The sequence below is a fragment of the Peromyscus leucopus genome, chromosome 6, assembly GCF_004664715.2.
Source record: "Peromyscus leucopus breed LL Stock chromosome 6, UCI_PerLeu_2.1, whole genome shotgun sequence".
Taxonomy (NCBI): Eukaryota; Metazoa; Chordata; class Mammalia; order Rodentia; family Cricetidae; genus Peromyscus; species Peromyscus leucopus.
This window is the reverse complement of record NC_051068.1, coordinates 9,074,339-9,092,297: the sequence shown is the minus strand read 5'-3', so window position 1 is coordinate 9,092,297 and position 17,959 is coordinate 9,074,339. Positions and strand designations below refer to the sequence as shown.

General features: G+C 42.5%; 1 long non-coding RNA gene across 2 annotated transcripts; it reads right to left on the bottom strand.

Moving 5' to 3' along the window:
- Nucleotides 1-2,540: 2,540 nt before the first annotated feature.
- LOC114686741 lies at nucleotides 2,541-17,351 on the bottom strand. 2 transcript variants are annotated; one of them, XR_005091727.1, is made up of 3 exons: nucleotides 17,115-17,351; nucleotides 13,843-13,981; nucleotides 2,541-3,395 (listed from the first exon to the last, which is right to left on the bottom strand). It is a non-coding gene; the product is annotated as an uncharacterized LOC114686741 (long non-coding RNA). The 2 variants fall into 2 exon arrangements; XR_005091726.1 differs by lacking the exon at nucleotides 2,541-3,395 and adding an exon at nucleotides 13,058-13,097 and having other exon boundaries at nucleotides 17,115-17,349.
- Nucleotides 17,352-17,959: the final 608 nt, after the last annotated feature.

The following is a 17,959-nucleotide window of genomic DNA, read 5'->3' as shown; positions in this document are numbered from 1 at the left end:
AATTAAATAAGCAATAATTTAAGTTATCAGAGTCCAGAGTCCAGGCAATGTACCTTAGCCCAATATGCCCTGGAATTACAGTCCTGGTGTTCACCTCCATCTGGGAGCAATGGAAAGCCTGGTGTCTCCCATCTAGCTTTGGGAACCCCCATCACTACTCTGCTATCAGCTCCCTGATTTCTGGAGCCACAAGTATTCCTCGAGATGAGCTGACCAAGGTGGTGGGGGTGGGGTAGACCGGGGTCCCCAAAAGGGCTTCCTTCCATGAGATCAGCTTCATGATGGGCCGAAAGAGCATGGAGCGGAAGACAGGCCGTGGTGGCTGTCAATAGAGACTGTCAGAGGGTGAGAAGACTCCCAAGATCCTTTACTCTAAGATTCTGCATCATTTATTTCTTCTTCCTAACCCTCTCCTGGTTCAGCTGAAGAGGCATGCAGGTGCCATTTGCCTTGGGTAACTTGCCTACTTCCTGTTGCAGAAGCATCATCTTCCCTTAGACCACAATATGATAAAGGCTATTCAAAGAGAAAACTGTCTTGTGTACCAGAAGTCTCTAAAGTGAACAGAACAGTTTGTACATTGGACTTACTGTTAGGGATGGTGATACAACTCAGTAGTGGAGTACTTACCTGGCATGTTTGAGACCCCAGGCTCAACTCCCAGCACCTCCAAAATAAATGTACTCAGTCAAATAATTGTTGGATGAATAGTTAGATAGAATTACAAACCAATGAATAACTAGTCAGCATTTAACAGCAAGATGGCTGTGCACCAAATGGTCCTTAATCAAAGCCAGTGAGCCATTAGCCTGTGCATTTAATTAGGAAATATCTGCAGTAGGGCAGGGAGTCCAGTGTAGCAAAGACCTTAAACTAATGCAAAAATGAAATTCTTTCAGTTGGGACTTAGAAAGGGGGTGAGTTTATTTTCGAGGTGTATATGGGAATCATGGAGATAAAGTTTCTCACTAAAATACTTTCTGATGCCCCAAACGAGACCACTAGCTAAAAGTAAGTTATCAATTGCTACTAATCTCAGAAGAGGTGCGTTACTGGAAATGGGGAACAGCCAAAGGAGAGAGCATCCTTCTATTTAGAGTGATTTTATTTTCCAGCCTCAGCCATGCGGACAGGCCACTTAGCCGAGCTGCAGAAGCTTGACCTGAGCTACAACAACAGCGTCTGTGACACCGGATGGGCCATTTTCTGCCAAAACCTCTGCTTCCTTAAAAAGCTAACTGAACTAGACATCAGCCTTGGGCCATCGAGGTCCCGGGGCTGTGGGCTATGGTTTAGGCACTTATTATGTGCTGTGACCAAACTTCCTGTGGTCACTGAGATAGGGATGAGAAGATGGGCTGTCCCAGCCTCACAGGAGGAGGAACTAGGATGCTGCTTTACCCATGACCACAGAAGGGGCATTCAGTTTGACCATGGTGGGTTTCAGTAGGCTGCTTCCTAAGGAATGAACATTTCTCCAATAGAGCAAAAGAATGTAAATGAATTGTGGGGGACTAGCCCTCACAATTATTTACCCCAGGAACTCTGAGGAATGAGGGATAAGATACTTAGTTAGACATAGAGGTGGACAGAAACAGAGAGAGAACACAGGATAGTCTCAGGTGGGCCTGGATCCTTATCCACCAGCCCAGAGCTTTATTCCAAAGGGCTATTTATAACAATGCCAAGGGGTGGAGCTAGTTAGACCCTTACAAACACCTAGTACTCAGGACCGTGGTCTAATCAATCTCCCATGCAGTCCTGCTGGGTACAGCCACCAGGAAACCTAGTGGGCTACAACAGGTTCCTCTTCTTTATATTTTAAAAGAGTTGCAAGCTCTTGATGCAACTGCATCAAACTTAACATAATAATTCTAACATAAACAGAGCTATACAAAATTATAATTACTATTCTCAACCTTCCTACGAACCTACAAACCTACATTCAAGAACAATTTCTTAAGAGAACTATACAAAACATAACATTAATTCACTCACACACACACATACACACACACCTGCACATGCACACACATACACATATTCACACACAAAATGATAATAATAATGTGTGTCTTTAGTATATCTTAAAAAACAAAGATGATGTTTTAGAGCAGAATTTTCATTTGTTTGGGATGAATAATTAATCCATTGACTATTTAGAAATCTCACCAAAGGTGTTCATATTTTGGTGATCTGATTTATTTATCATTCTGAGATTTTCTGCCTTGTTTCCCTATATGTTACATGTGTTCCACAAAGGTGCGTGTGTGTACACACACGTCTATGTATACAATTCTACTGTGAAAAACACTTAACTGTAACATTCTCATATTATCTTCTTTGCATGTGTATGTATGTGTGTGGTGTGTGTGCATGTGTGTATAAGTGTTCACATGTGTGTTGGTGTGTGTATGTGTGTGAGTGTGTTTGCACATGGAGGCCCAAAGATGCTATCTGGTGTCTTCTCTGCCTCTCCATTTTATTTACTGAGGCGCGCGCGCGCGCGCGCGCGCGCGCGCGCGCACACACACACACACACACACACACAGAGTAAATAAATATAATGAAAAGTTTGAAGGAAGCTGCAAGTCCCTATCATTTGATGGGAAATGGAGGGTAAGTTAGGATTTGGTACACAGAGAGAAGTGTGAATACAAAAGAATGTCACAATGGAGACTTGTGAGGAGCAACCTGTGCCTTTGACTACAGCAGTGTTTGTACAAAGCTATGTGTGACACAATTGCATTGAACTACACAATGCACACACGTGTGCACACATAACTGATGGAATCTGAGTGAGTGCTGTTGATTGAACCAATGAGTTTTTTAGTCTTATTTTCAAACTAGTGCTGTGCAAAGCTGTCACAGGTAGGGGTGATTAGACATGCTTGTGTATTTCCCTGTAAATCCATGATTCCCCCAGATGTTTTTAAGTAGACAAGAGAATGCAGGGACTGCCACATGCTCATCGCCCACTTCTGCAGATGTTAATTCACGGCGGGTCCTGCCTTGCTTCATCTGAACCCATGTCCCCTTATCTATCCTCTAGCATGCTATGTTGAAGCAGTTACCAGGCATTATGTCATTCTTCCCATGAACATTTCAGTCAAATTAAGACTCTTTTGTTATTACAAATAACCTGAATTGGGTGGATTTTAGTGTGGCTGTTGTCTGGTCCCTAGACATGTTGTCTTTCTGCTCTGTTAGTGATCCTTATCGTCATTCATTCATTTACACAATTATTTTTTATTTCCTTTTGCAGGTTTTCCTTTTGCAGCCTTTTTGCCTTTCTTATCTTTTGGAGAGGTTTTTCCTTTTTTTCTGGCTTTTAGTAGCTCTTCAAAAGACCCAAATCCTTTCCGCACCATGGTTCCACGCCACCACGCCTGAATCTGAAAACAAGATAGACCCAAACTCAGTGTTAGCTTGAACTGTGATTGCTATGCTCTTACTGTGGCTTACTTCTCTCAAAACATGTTGAAGGGTTGGGGAGACACGGTGGATAAGAACATTTGCTGTGGAAGTATGAGAACCTAAGTTCAAATCCCCAGCACCTGATATGTACTGTGCCTGCCTGTAACTCCAGCACTGTGCAGTGGAAGCAGGCACATTCCAAGATCGTACTGGCTAGCTAGCCTAGATGAAATGGTATCCTTCAGTGGGGCAAGAGACCTTGTCTCCAGGCCGTTGGGTAGAGAGCTGTGGCTTCTGAAGGCCATATGCAGTAGTGGGAAGGGCCCTAAGTGTGTGACTGCAGGCTTGAGGTGGAGCTCCCTGGTAAAGGGCTTGCCCAAGCAGGCATGAAGTCCTGGGTCTGATGCCTAATACCACATAAATTGGTTTGGTGGCCCATGCCTGAAATCACAGCACTTGGGAGATAGACGCAAGAGAATCAGAAGTTCAAGGATACCCCTGGCTTTATATTGAGTGGGCTACATGAGATCCTGCCTTAAATAAGTACAAGTATGAGTTCCCAAATGATAAGGACAATGGGGAATGGCAGCATGTAGTATGGAGAGTTGAGAAATCTTGTGTACGCACTCTGCCTCCCTCTTGTTGAAAGATTGCCTTGGCTTCTACTAAAAACCAGTCCCCACTGTTCCCCAGAGGCTGTTGCTGCCCACCTACTTGGGAGCGCCTGTCCTCTCCTGGCACACTCTGCTCAGAGCCTCCAATGATTGGCTCCTCATTTCTCTCAGAACAAAAGCTGGAGTCCTCACCACGGAGTCAAGACTCACTGACTTGACCCCACCCTCTCACTTCTCCGTTCTCTTAGCTCCTCTTTCCTTGCCGTCTGCTCCAGACACAGGGGCCTCTCTCTTGCTTGGATACACCGGGTGCCAGGCTAACCCCGGGCTTCTGCATCAGGTGGCTGCTCTGCCTCAAGTCTTCTTTCCAATATTCAGATGGTTCACCCTCCCCAGAGCTTGCTCACTTGCTGCTGCAGACTGACCTGGATCCCCGTTTATGCTGAAGCCCCGCTCCCCCCCCCCCAGCGGAATGGTATTTGGAGATAAGAGTTACAGCAGGGGTGAATAAATTTAGATAAGATCATGAGGACTGGGCCTTCATGAAGGGATTAGTGCCCTCCGAAGAAATATCAATAAGGACACAGAAGAAAGTCATCTGAAAGACAGGAAAAGAGAGCCCACTAGAGAGTCCAGTCAGGCTGGAGCCTGATGTCAAACTCCCCATCTCTTGAGCTGGGAGGAAGTAAAATCCAGCCCTTTAAGCCCTCTGTTCTGTGCTATTTGTTATTGCAGCCCAAGCCAAGACAGGCATCTTGCTTGCAAAGAGATCTTCCCTGATCACCCAGGCAAATCAACACCCTCTCTCAACCTAAACACACACACACACACACACACAACACACACACACACACACACGCACACACTCACATACACACACACAAGAATGGGGAAAGAGAGTGAGGAGGGAGGTAAGGAGGAGGGAAGGGAGGAACACCGGAGTTCGAGGCACTGACTCCACAGCTGCAGAGGGTTGCTGCCAAGCCTGGTGACCTGAATTGGATCCCCAGGACCCACCTGCTGGAAGGAAGAGAACAGACCATGCACATTCTTGTCTGATCTCCACACTTTTTTCAATTCTTTTTCTTTTATTGTTGAGATTATAATATAATCACATCATTTCCCCCTCCAGCCCTCCTATATATCTCCCTTGCTCTTTTTCAAATTAATGGCCTCTTTTTGCACTAATTGTTGTAACATGCATATATGTACACGTATATACATAGATATTCCTAAATATAACCTGCTCAGTCTGTATGACGTTACCTGTGTGTGTGTTTTCAGAGCAGTCCATTTGGGATTGGAGAACCAGCTGGTGTGCTCTTCCCTGGGGAAAACTATTTCTCCCCTCTCAGCGTTCCCTCTGACCTTCAATCTTGACTTGTGGGACCCATGTGCCTTCACACACATCTACCCACCCACCCATACTGAATAAATATAATAATCTTTTAAAGAAGGAAAATCTTCTAGCAATTTCAATTCCCTTTACTTTGATTTTCCCCCCAAATAACACTCATTACTTTTTTTTAAAAAAAAGATAAGATCTCACTAGTTTTCCCTGGCTGGCCTGGAACTCACTATGTAGATCAGGCTGTCCTGGGACTCAGAAATCCACTGGGCTCTGCCTCTCAAGAACTGAAAAGATGCATGAACAATGTCAACATTCAGGAGACAGAGGCAGGCAGAGCTCTGTGAGTTCGAGGCTATCCTGGTCTACAGAGTGAGTTTTACACAAAGAAACCCCATCTTAAAAACAAAACAAAAACAACAAAAAGATACATATACAAAACTTTGTTTTATTTTTCATGCTTAATGCAATCCCACTAGCTTTTAAGCAATAAGCAGACAGAAACACCTGTCGGTTTTGCTCACTGGTGCATCTCCAGTGCCTAGAACATTGTCTGGGGGAAAAGAGAAAGCCACTTCTGGTGATTAAACTAATGAGATGGCTGGGTCTTATGTTGACGACTCATGGAAAGAGGCTCTGACGAGGGTGCTTTAGCAGAGTGAATGGAGGCCAAGACTGTCACCCTTGTCTGGGGGGCATCATCTCTGGGCAGATTGGTCTTTGCAAGAACTCTCAGGATCCAGTTTGAGCACCAGTCAAGAAATAAGTGGAAGGATTAAGGACAGACTCTTTGGGAACAGTACTGCCCTCTGGAGGCATTTTGGACATTTACAGGGCTTTTGTTATCTTGAAGTTAAGTAGACTTGAGTCCTGGACCACAAGAGGGTCATCAGCTTCCTGAGTTCAGCTTCCAGATGCAACCCTTCCCAAGCTCAGCCCAGGAATGCAGCTTCTCATCACCCTGTCCCCTACACAGTCACCCAGGTGGTATGTTAGCAAGAACAGGCACACCTCACACCCTATGGCATCTTGCCTAGGACTCTAAAAATCTCTGTTATAAATAACTAGAACAAAATACTTGGGTTGGTGCTGACAAGGAGATGGCTCAAGGGCTGCAGGACGAGGGTTTCTCAGGCTGTGTGGCTGAAAACTCTGCGTCAAGACAAAACCAAGACCAGTGAGTGTGTCAGCTAAAGACTCTGTCTTGATTGGGGATCTTGAAGTTTGGAAATGGGTACTGCATTATTATTAAAAAAAATGAATAATACAAAGCAAAAAGTGAAAACAGCTTCTCTTGTTCTCACTAATTCATCTATGTCAACAGTATCTCGAGACTTCCATTGTTAAAACAAAGTGGTATCTATGAAAAAATCTGTCTCATTTTGTAACTAGTAGTCATTAAGCACATATGTACAAACTAAGTGTGTGTGTGGGGGGGTTTTTTTTATTTGTCTTTCTAAAATATTTTATCTGCCTAAAGATGATCAAAATTTACAATAAGTGATTGTTTATATGATTTATAGTATGAGTAATTATATTACATAATCTAGAATATTTTAAAAATTATGGCCACAGAAAAAAATAGCTTAATTTTTAAAACATTATTACATTATTTATGGACTTTGTGTGGTGTGTGAGTATCACAGTGAGCATGCACTGGTCAGAAGGCATCCTGCAGGAGATTTTTCTCTCTTTCCACCATGTCGAGCTCCAGGGACCACACTCAGGTCCTCAGACCTAATGGCAACAATTCATCTCTTGAGCCATCCCTCAACTCCAAATTTAAATTTCAAGATAAAAACAGTCTGAAAAAATTGTTGGTTAGAAGTACAAAAGGATGGTCTATGGACAAATTAATGACTGATGGTGCCACGCAGGACTGAGGTGTTTGCTCAGCATTGGCAGCTTCCTGCATTCTGTCCCCAGCACTGACCATCAGCAAGAAAACAACCCATCCCCAGCACTGACCGTCAGCAAGAAAAGGACCCCATCTTCAGCACTGACCATCAACAGGAAAATAATTAAACCAAAATGTCCAAAATAGAATTAACATACACACACTGTCTAAGATCCTTGGTAACATGTAATCCATATTCCAGAAAGAAAAGAATATAGAACAAACTTTCTGCCTATGAAAGATAGGCATATCCAAATTGTTATGAATAGATATTGATAATGGTGTTGCAATGGCATTGAGATTCCACTAGGCACATATAAAATACTCAACTATATTTAAGATGCTTTGGAAACTGAATTTCTTGTAATTATCTCAATTTTCTAGCAAAAATATTTGAATACCCATTTTTAAAATATGCAAGAAGAGTACATGATCTTTCAAAAATGCTTTTAGGAACTAACCAATAAAAATACAGCTTCCATTCTTCCAGAACAGTCATTGTAAGCAGATGTATCTTGAAAAAATATTTGAACAAAAAATGTATCTTATTTTACTTCCCTTCTTTATGCTGCAGCTTAGGTATTATTTGATTTATTAAAATTTAATGATGATTAGCATAGTTTAATTTTGACAAAGAAACAGAAGTATTACTAACTACTTAGTATAAGTGGATGGCAGGTTTGCAGTAGAGAATCTGGTAGACTCAGGAACTGGACTATTATTCCAGATGGAACAAAGAATTGTCCATTTCACCAGAGCCTACTGAGACCCACTTTCACTTGACTATCAAGTGGAAGGCATGTTGCGGGGAAACAATTGTGGGAGCACGATGATAGTTGGGGAGCTAACATATCATTTGTGCATGAGATGATGTTGGCTTGTACTGGTTGAAGAGTGTGGTACTGTATGTCTCATGGAGTCATTAGCTGAGAGCAAGATCCCGAGGCTCTCCCCACTTTGATCCTAGCTCATGGCCGGATCCTGGTCTCTAAGACTCTGATCTTAAATGTCTTAACCTCATTTCATTGCTTTTGTTAATGGAATTTTTTTCACTCCAATAAAATCATTTAAGAAGGCTTTTGAGAAGGCTCTGTGGGTAAAGACACTTACCACCAACTTTGACAGCCCAAGTTCGATGCCCAGACACACAGTGGAAGGGGAAACTGTGGGAACCCACAGTGACCCCAGACTGTGCCTTGATTCCATCTTGACTCATGGTCCGAGAGTTCAAGCTTATCTTTGCCCCCTTAGGCTGGATAACAAGATATTTTGCCAAAAAAAGATGTTTACATTTGTTTGTACCTTGAACTATGGTGTCCTTGACAGGGGGAGGTCTTTTGCCCCCCTTGCTTTGGGTATAAAAAGTCTGTGAGAAATAAACTCAGAGCTGCCATGGTATTGACTCAGAGCCCTCCTGAAACTATCCTGTGTCTCTGTCTTTTTCTTTGATGTCTATGTCTCTGTTTTTCCTATCTCCTATTTCTCAATCCTCACTCCCCTGTTCAGGGTTGTTAGGCAGGGCCTGGAAGATGGTGCCAAAACAGGGACTTGAATGCAGGGGATCCAATGAAGGACACCACAAGTTGAAGTGAGTGCTCAGATAAGATTAAATGGAAATGTGGTGATTAACTCAGTAATAAATCATAAATATAGAGCAGGGTAATAGTAGACATCCATTTAAAGATATTTTAAAAGCCAGAGGAGCTAAAATTAGGGCTACAGCACATAAGGTTTGAATTTATGTTGTTTTTAAGTCTGAGAAAATAGTTTGAAAATAAAAATGTCTGAGTATGTCATATGGGTTTGAATGAATGATGGTGTTAGTCTGAATGAGTGATCTAGATGTGCTGAGGATACAGGTCTAACTTAGGTCTAAAGTTATAAGTAAGTCATGAAAGCTTTTATGAGATCTGAGTAATGTAGGTTTAAGGAATAAAGCTATATGGAGGCTTTAAAAAAAAAATACTTAGGATAGAGCAGATGCACCCTTGGTTTCCCTGAGCATGGAACCTTGGATACAGACATATGGAGGAAAACTAGGAAGCTGTCTGGGACCAAGTACCCGCCATGAGCACCCACCAAGAACCCAGCAGCTTGAGAATGAGCAGCTACTTCAGACGCCACCACTGCTAGCTGCAGAAGCTGCATGGCAGCGGCAGCAGCAGCAGCTGCCCTGACCCGGCATCCCTGAGACCTACCAGCATTGCGGTGGGTGTTGAGAGAGGCAGTGAGAACAGTGGGGGTCTGTGTTGCCTTCTGCCACGAAGGAGCCTAGACAGGGAGAACACAGACAGCCGGGATGTCTGCGAGAACCTGACTGGCGTGGCTGGAGGATGCACTCCGAAACCCTGAGGAACCATGCTGCTGGAGGAAGCTCAGGAGCTGCTGATGCTGACTGGACCAGGCTCCCAGTGGCAAGGTGAGGTAGAGCTGCAGGGCTGCCTGTGAGCATCCATGGAGCAGTGGTAAGGGAGTAACTGTGGACTGCTGAGGGATGGCGTCTGGCCCAAGTCTGGCAGGCCAGCTGCCCTGGGGTTGGCATTTGGCCATTTGAGCAAGGATGAGTGCACAGAGGATGCAGGGCATGGGCAGAGCAGGTCACAGAGCTGGGGTATGGCAGCCGAGGCTGGGCTTCTTCTGGGACCTGGGGTGCTGAATAGAGAGGACTGAGGGGACACAGGGGCAGTCACTTGAGCTCATGGAGTAAGAGGCAGTTGACACTGGGGTCCCTCGAAGATGAGCCAGCAGTGGGAGTGATATGGGTGGCTATGTGGTTGGAGAGCCCTTGAGACCTTGCCCCCCTCCCCAATTCATTACTAAGCATGGGTGCATTTTTGGATAAACCCCAAAACTGAAAAACACAATGATCATGGTGCAAGGGAAAGGTTTGTGTTATGGCTTGAGCAGCATACAAGGACTTCAGGGAAGCTGGCAAACTGGGCCCTGATCTTGAGCTTTCAACGAAAAATGTGAAGACTAATATCAGAACTGGCTTTTTGAATGTATGCATAGGTTTTCAGATCTCAGAAATGGGATGGACAGAAGCGGTTCCATGGCAATGGACATTTTGATTTATAAGCTCATGGCAGTCTCAAGATACAGCTTAAAAAATATAAATAACTGGAGTTATATTCTCAGTCACCATATCATGCCCTCTTTATTTTAAATTTTTTAAAAATGTACTGATGAGTAGGAGTAGGATAAAAGTTTTGCTGCTGATATTTGGTATTCATGACTGGAGCAGTTCAAATGTAGCTTTGATATAAGTTTTTGAGAATTGTAATTTAATCAATTGTGTGTCCATTGTTAATAATCATACTAGAATTACGGTGTTAACCTGCTAATGCTAGTGAACCATGGTATGATGACAAAGGGCAACTGCTAGAATTATTGCCCTAATTTCCTTGATAGTTCCACCACTACCACTGCAGTAACATTGTCTCAATCTATCAGACTGCAGAGTATGTGTATCAAATGTCTCAAAATGTATTTATGAGCCTCAAGAACTCAAGAAGATATTGATATGAAAATGAAGCATAAGCTGAATGCTTTATTTGAAATAGTACAGTTGTTAGGAGATGAGATTCAAAAGTTAAAGAAAAATTTCATTTGAAACGCCCTGCTAAATATAACTAGTTTGTGTAGCCTCTTCTGTTTACAATAAAAATGCTACTGGGTAGGAAAATGTTAGGGCTCATCTGAGAGGAATTTGGTATGATGCTAATGAGTCCTTAAATTTGATGAAGTTGCATCAGGAGATTACTGATTTTAAATAAGGAAAAGTTTGGTTTTGATGCAACTAAACTGCTGTAGACATCCTGGACCAGTGTAAAAAGGTCATTCCATCTTATTCATCCTTTACTCTTGTATTAGGAGGTATTGCAACCATGGAACATTATTTGCTTGCCTATAATTATCAAGCTATTTGTGAACTCTTGGTAGAATCAGAGCTGCATAGAGTTAAGCTCTGCACTCTACCTTGTAATTTTCCAGAGGCTGGTAGTCAAGACAGTTAAGTCCTTTTCACCACCTTTCAACCTAAGACAGGCCACGAATAATGGAATTCATATGCCAATGACAGGTAAGACTGGGTGGTTGAGAAGGCAACCTACGACAGCACAGTCATCTGAGGGGTCCAGAGGACCTTTAATAAACAAATGTAAAAGGGGGAATTGTGGATCCACAGTGACCCCAGATTGTGCCTTGATTCCTTCTTGACTCAAGGTCAGAGAGTTCAAGCTGTCTTAGGCTGGATAACAGAATGTTTGGCTAAAGGCATGGTTACCAGATGTCTAATCCTGCCAATCCTTTATTCAAGGCCCATTTACACCACTCCAGAACACAGAGTAGGTGTTAGAACAGTTCCTTCGGCAAAATATTTCTTTCCAACTCAGAGTTTACATGGTAAACAGAAAGGTCTTTTGATCGATTAGGAAATGAAAGGGTTAAAGCTCAATTCTGGGTGGTCCTTCCTCTACATCAGAAATTAAAATGATCAGGAAGGGAGATTTTGCCCAAGGTAAAGAATAAAATGGTTAACTTCAACTGTCAGATGTCTGCCCCAAACAATCATGGCTACCTAATGCACAAAGGATGCTACACACCAGATAAAAATGTCTGTCCAGGTTTCACTACTGGTGTTGTTTCCTGCCCAACTCTTCCAGATGTCTTAGTCTTCAAGGTTGTATAACAGGATGTTTTGCCAAAGGTGTGGTTACTAGATGTTTTGAGAATTAAGGATGTGTTTACACTTGTTTGTGCCTTGAACCATGGTGTCCTTGAGAGGAAGAAGTCTTTTGCCTCCCTTGCTTTGGGTATAAAAAGCTATGATAAATAAACTTCGGGCTGCTGTGTATTGGCTCAGAGCCCCCCTGAAGCTATCCTGTGTCTCTGTCTTTTTCTTTTATGTCTATGTCTCTGTTTTTCCTATTTATTATTTCTCAAGCCTCACTCTTTTATTCTGGACTGTTCGACAGGTTGGGCAGGGCCCATCAGGAAACTGACTATTATCCATGGGCTAGTGTTGCACCCAGCCTTCTTTGGAGAAGCCTCTTACAGCAGTGAGTGGCAGTCAGTGCAGAGAATCAGAACTGGTCAGAGTTGATAATATGTAAGTGGTGAGTGCTCATTCCCTAGTCCCTGAGCTCAGAAAACATCACAGAAGAGAAAAGAATATAAGATCCCAGGAGGGGGAGTCACCCTCTAAACACAACATGGCCATCACAGTCATTAACGCACAGCAGCTGTGGATGCCTACACACAATCAAGCCACCAACAATTCATCACGGACAGGCTCATGAGGCCCCATCCCTTGCTGAAGGGTTATTGGCAGTTGAGGGCTTCTGGAGGAATCAATTTTCTTAAGGGTGTGACTGCTGGTAGGGTTCCCATGCTCTAGTGTCTGCCCCACATTCATGGGCATGCAGCCAACATTAACTGGCTTTGGTGAGTTATTAAAAAGGGCAGGCATGAAGAGGAGGGACATGAAGGAGGACAGGTTGAGGGAGGTCTGAGCTCAGGGTTGAGGGGAATAAGGTGCAAGTGTTATCAAGATGCATCATATACACACAAAAAGTTGTCCAAGAATAAAAATTTACAAATAAAATATAAAGAATCTGTACTGAGTCTACCTTTGTGCCATTATTTTCCTAATCCTGTTTCCTTCAAGTATTTCATATGGCTTCATTGCCTTTGACACACACTTCCATTGGAGGTCTTTCATGGATTGTTCATTAGTGTTAGGACTTTAAGTTTCACCAGATGATCAAGGCTATCCGGGAGCGGCTGAGTAAGTTGTCCTCCAGCAGTAGCTCTCTCAAATCTGCAAAGATTTTCATTTTAATTGGTTGATGTAACCTAGGATCTCAGTGCCTAAACCCACCCAGGTGAATCCACTGATAAGTGGTTGGAGAGGAGGGAGGTACCAAACCCATGGCTTCTAATACCATCTAATCAAATGTCTGTCTATGTCTGATCTTCCACAGCAGGAAAGAACCCAGTCAGTACTCAGCAAAGACTTGATAAATGGGAGGTACATGGATATATGGATAAGGAATGACTCAGCCAAACAATACTTGAGTGTTTAGGAATCAAGTGTGATTACTTTTTCCAAGTCAATCATGCAATTATAAAAATCCCCTTTGCTGATTTCATCATTCTGGTCAATAATTTTCCTTTTATTCAAATGACTTAGTGATCTAGATAAACATTTACATCAGGATCCAACTCTAAATGTTGCCATATCACATGTGTTCATTCAGTCAGTTGTGCTGATGGTGGTGTAATGAAATCATGGATGTATACTAATTTTCTAAGCAACCACTATTTGCTTCTCTTTTTCATTCAAATCATAAACTACTAAGACTCTTAGCTATACAAATATAGAGGCACCTGGCTTCCCTTGTGTTGTTAGAGAGCCTGTCAGTGGCTGATGATACAGGAATTACATACAAAAAGTTGTAATTAGCTCTACAGACTCTGAAATTGGTCTTTCTTAAGTCAAAGAAGCCATTCCTGGGCAATGTGGAGCTCACTCTACCAGGCTGTAGCTCTAGGAAGTTCCTCACCTTGAAGATGGCAAATGGCATCTGGGAGTTGCTTAAGAAGATTATGCCGACAATCAAGAACTTCCAGGTTTGACATTGACCCCAAGGATGAAGGCAGGGACTCCAGAAAGTTGTTTTCTATGTATAGTTCTTTAAGATTCTGCCATAACATGAGAGGGTGTGGTGAGGACACTTATCTTAATAAGCGAATTACAATAATCAGACTTATCTGTGAGTATCCACTCATGTGCAGTAGGGAACTCATGCCTTGGGACAATGGAGAAACATGTTTGTTGTGGTTTGAATCTGAAATGTCCCTCAAGCCTCATGCTTTCAGTACCTATTCCCCAATCTTCAGTGCTTCTTGAAGTTGGAGGAGCCTTTAAGATGTGGGCTAGCTGGCAGAAGCAAGCCCCAGATGCAGGCCATGGGAGGTCATACCTGTCCCTAGCTCTGGTCTAGTTCTGTTTCCTGATCTGCCAAGATTAAGGAGCCTCTGCTACATATTCCTTCTGCCATACACAAAGCCCTCCTGCCATGATGTCTTCCCCAGTGTGTAGGACTGAAATCCCTCCAATGGAAGCCCAAATAAACCCATCTTTCCTTGGATGGTTTAGTAAGGTATACTGGTCCCAATGGCAAAAGGACTAACTAGTAAATATTTACATAATTAATATCAAGAAATACAATTGCTTTGAGTAAAGCCATTGGATTTAGTTTCCATTTACACAGGAAATGAGAATACTGGAACTTAATTTTATCAAAACCTCATAAAAAGGAACTTGGGTCATTACAGCATGTACTCCCTTTCAATAGCTAGTTATCTTTGGCAATTGCTATAATTATTCAACTAAGTGCCCCAAGTCATATAGGTTAAAGTAGCCAAAAACCATGGATAATTGGTTTGGATTACCTATTTTCAACTTTACTGGGCAAAATAAAATAATAATATTTAATATTTGCATTTAACCCCATGGTAATGGTATGTCTTATACAAGGAACAAGATGGTGAAAGGTGTTCTTTGAGCATAGACAGAGTAATGGAGAATTAAGGATAGGATCTCTGTGTCACAGTGAGAATTATCAGTATTATACATACCATTGCTCAGTTCTGTTCCAAAGGTTATGAATAGCCCAGAGCTACTACATCATTATCATTAAGAGGGAAGAGGAATATGGACAAACAGTTCTCCACAAATACACATATAAAAACACTACTGTGGATGAAGTTATTTTGATTCAGGATTCAGCAGAGAACTATGGACCTGTCATCAGATTGCCATCACCAAGCAAGAAAGTCAGGTCATATTGTTCCTTATAGGGAATCCTGGTGCCAAAATTTTAGGCTCCCAATCATGTTACTTATAGGACACTTTAACTTCTAAACAATGTCTTTTTCAATGGGTATTTATGAAATATATAAATTAAATAGAAAATGGTATGAGTCAATTTCTACAAATAAAAATACCAAAATGCAATAGTAGAAAGAAGAGCCACTGATGCAATAGTGGCATGTAAGTTATGGGGTAACCAATCACTTTCTGCTGGGATTTGAGGCCCACACAGGCGGAATGTGTGCCTGGTACTATAAACCTGGTCAAAAGCCCATGGCTGGAAGGTCATAAGTGCCAGTGAAGAAACTATTTCTGTGTTTTTGCTAAATGCTCATGTTGTCAACTGCCTTTATAATACTTACATTTATACCCATAGGTTAGTTCTGTCCTCAACCTTGGCCAGAGAAACTTCTTTCTGTATTAGGCAGCAGCTAATGTGGAGACTGAAAATGGTCAAAAGGCTGAAAATAAGCGGATTTTAAATAACCCGTATACGGCACTGGTGTTGAATCCCCTCAGAGAATGTAATAGCAGAGGCGGTGGACAGAAAGGTAGAGGATGGGGAGGAGTGCTGGGAAATGCTGTTTTCTGGACAAGGACATGACTTATGAACTAGGAGAAGCTGTGGTTACCTGCACAAGACCAAGCCACACAATGGTCAATCAGCATTCTAGCAGGCAGCAGAAATGGATACAGTGGGATTAAAAAAGAAGACTGGACCTGAAGGTTGGAGGGTGTGCTGACTAGTTTTATGTCAACTTGATACATGCTGGAGTTATCTGAAAGGAGGGGACCTCAATTAAGAAAATGAGATCCAGCTGTAAGGCATTTTCTTAATTAGTGATTGATGATAGAGGACCCAACCCACTGTGGGTGACCTCCCTGGGCTGCTGGTCCTGGGTTCTATAAGAAAGCAGGCTAGGTAAGCCATTTGGGGAGCAAGCAAGTAAGCAGCACCCCTCCATGGCACCTGTATCAGCTCCTCTGACAATGAATTGCTATATGGAACTGTGAGTGAAATAAACTCTTTTCTCCCCAAGTTGCTTTTGATCATGGTGTTTCCTTTCAGCAATAGTAACTCTAACTAAGACAGGCAGATATGTAAGGGGGTGTCTTGGGGGAATAAGCAGGGGAGTTGGGGTGGGATGGGATCAAGATGCATTGCATATGTATATGAAATTGTTGGGAATAAACAAAAGATATCTTTTTTTTGAGACAGGGTTTCTCTGTGTAGCTTTGCGCCTTTCCTGGAACTTGCTTTGTAGACCAGGCTGGCCTCGAACTCACAGAGATCTGCCTGCCTCTGCCTCTGCCTCCCGAGTACTGGGATTAAAGGTGTGCGCCACCACTGAGCGGCTATAAGATATCTTTTTTAAAAAGACATTGTGGCAGAATATTTATTTACACTGTGAAGATGTGTCTTTGCCAAGGTGCCTTCTGGTTGGTTTAATAAAGAGCTGAATGGCCAATAGGTAGGTAGGAAGAGATTAGGCAGGACTTTTGGGGACAGTGGGGACTCTGGAAAGAACAGAGGCAGAGACACCAGGAGACACAGAGCAAGCAGCATGTGCATGGCAAGTGGTAACAGCCACGAGCCACATGGCAGAATGTAGAATACTATACATGGGTTACGTTAAAAGAACTAGTTAGAAACAAGCCTAGGCTATAGGCTGAGCTTTCATAATTGATAATAAATCTCTGTGTTATTATTTAGGAGCTGGTGGGTGGGACAGAAAAAGAATAGGTACAAGACATACTAAATAACAATCACAGTACAGTGTTGTAGGGCTTGTTCAGTAACAGTCAGAGCCCCGAAATGTAAAACCCATGGTTTGGGGCTGAAAATCCAATACAAATACATCCTTTATGCAATGTGGGAAACATTGCCTCATGTTCTCTCAGCATTAGCTCTGGGGCAGGGTGGCATGCACCTCTTGTCTGTTCCTTGGGAGGGCTTACCTGCAATTTCTTGATGTTTTCTGGCACACTGGAGAACTTGAATCCCTGGTCTTGTCCAATGTATAATTTCTCCAGAGACACTAAGGAAAAGATTTCCTCTGGGAAGGATAAAAAGTCATTTCCTGTGAGTCCAAGAGTCTTCAGTTTTATAAGTGAGCTCACAGTCGGTGGTAACTGGAAGTATTCCAAAAAGCTAAAGTTAAGGTTGAGATTGTTTTTAAACACTCAAAATTAAGTTGTCTGGTGGTAGTGGGTTATCAATACTGACATTAGTGTCACCAAAGTTGTACACAAATCCCCAGTGCTAAATTTAACTGACTTTATGATGAGAATTTTAAGGAATAAGTTGAGTTTTGGCTTCGAAACAAGCTGTTAAACCAAAAAGTAGGGTTGTCAATGTCTCCTAGCAATGGATGCTTCCGTATATGTTCATATGTGTACTGCATAATTACCATATGTGTTTGCAGACTGGGCTTCCACCTGTTTCCTGCTGAGGCAGGCAAGTGTGGGGCAGTATTTGGTTTGGGTTCAGCCATACCCTGTCCTATTGTTGTTTGTTTTTGCTCTTTTGGGGGCCCACCACCCAGTTCCCAAAAATATTTCTCAGAGTGGCTTATTCTTAATTATAAATGTTTGGCCTTAGCTTGGCTTGTTGATAGCCAGCTTTTCTTAACTTTAAATTAGCTCATACATCTTTTGCCTCTGGGCTTTTCCCATTTTCTTACTTCCATAAATTTTACTCTGTGACTTGCTATGTAGCTGGGTGGTTGGCCCCTGGAGTCCTCCTCTTTCTCTGGCTATTCTCTTTTTCCTCTCAGATTTCTCCTTCTATATATTCTCTCTCT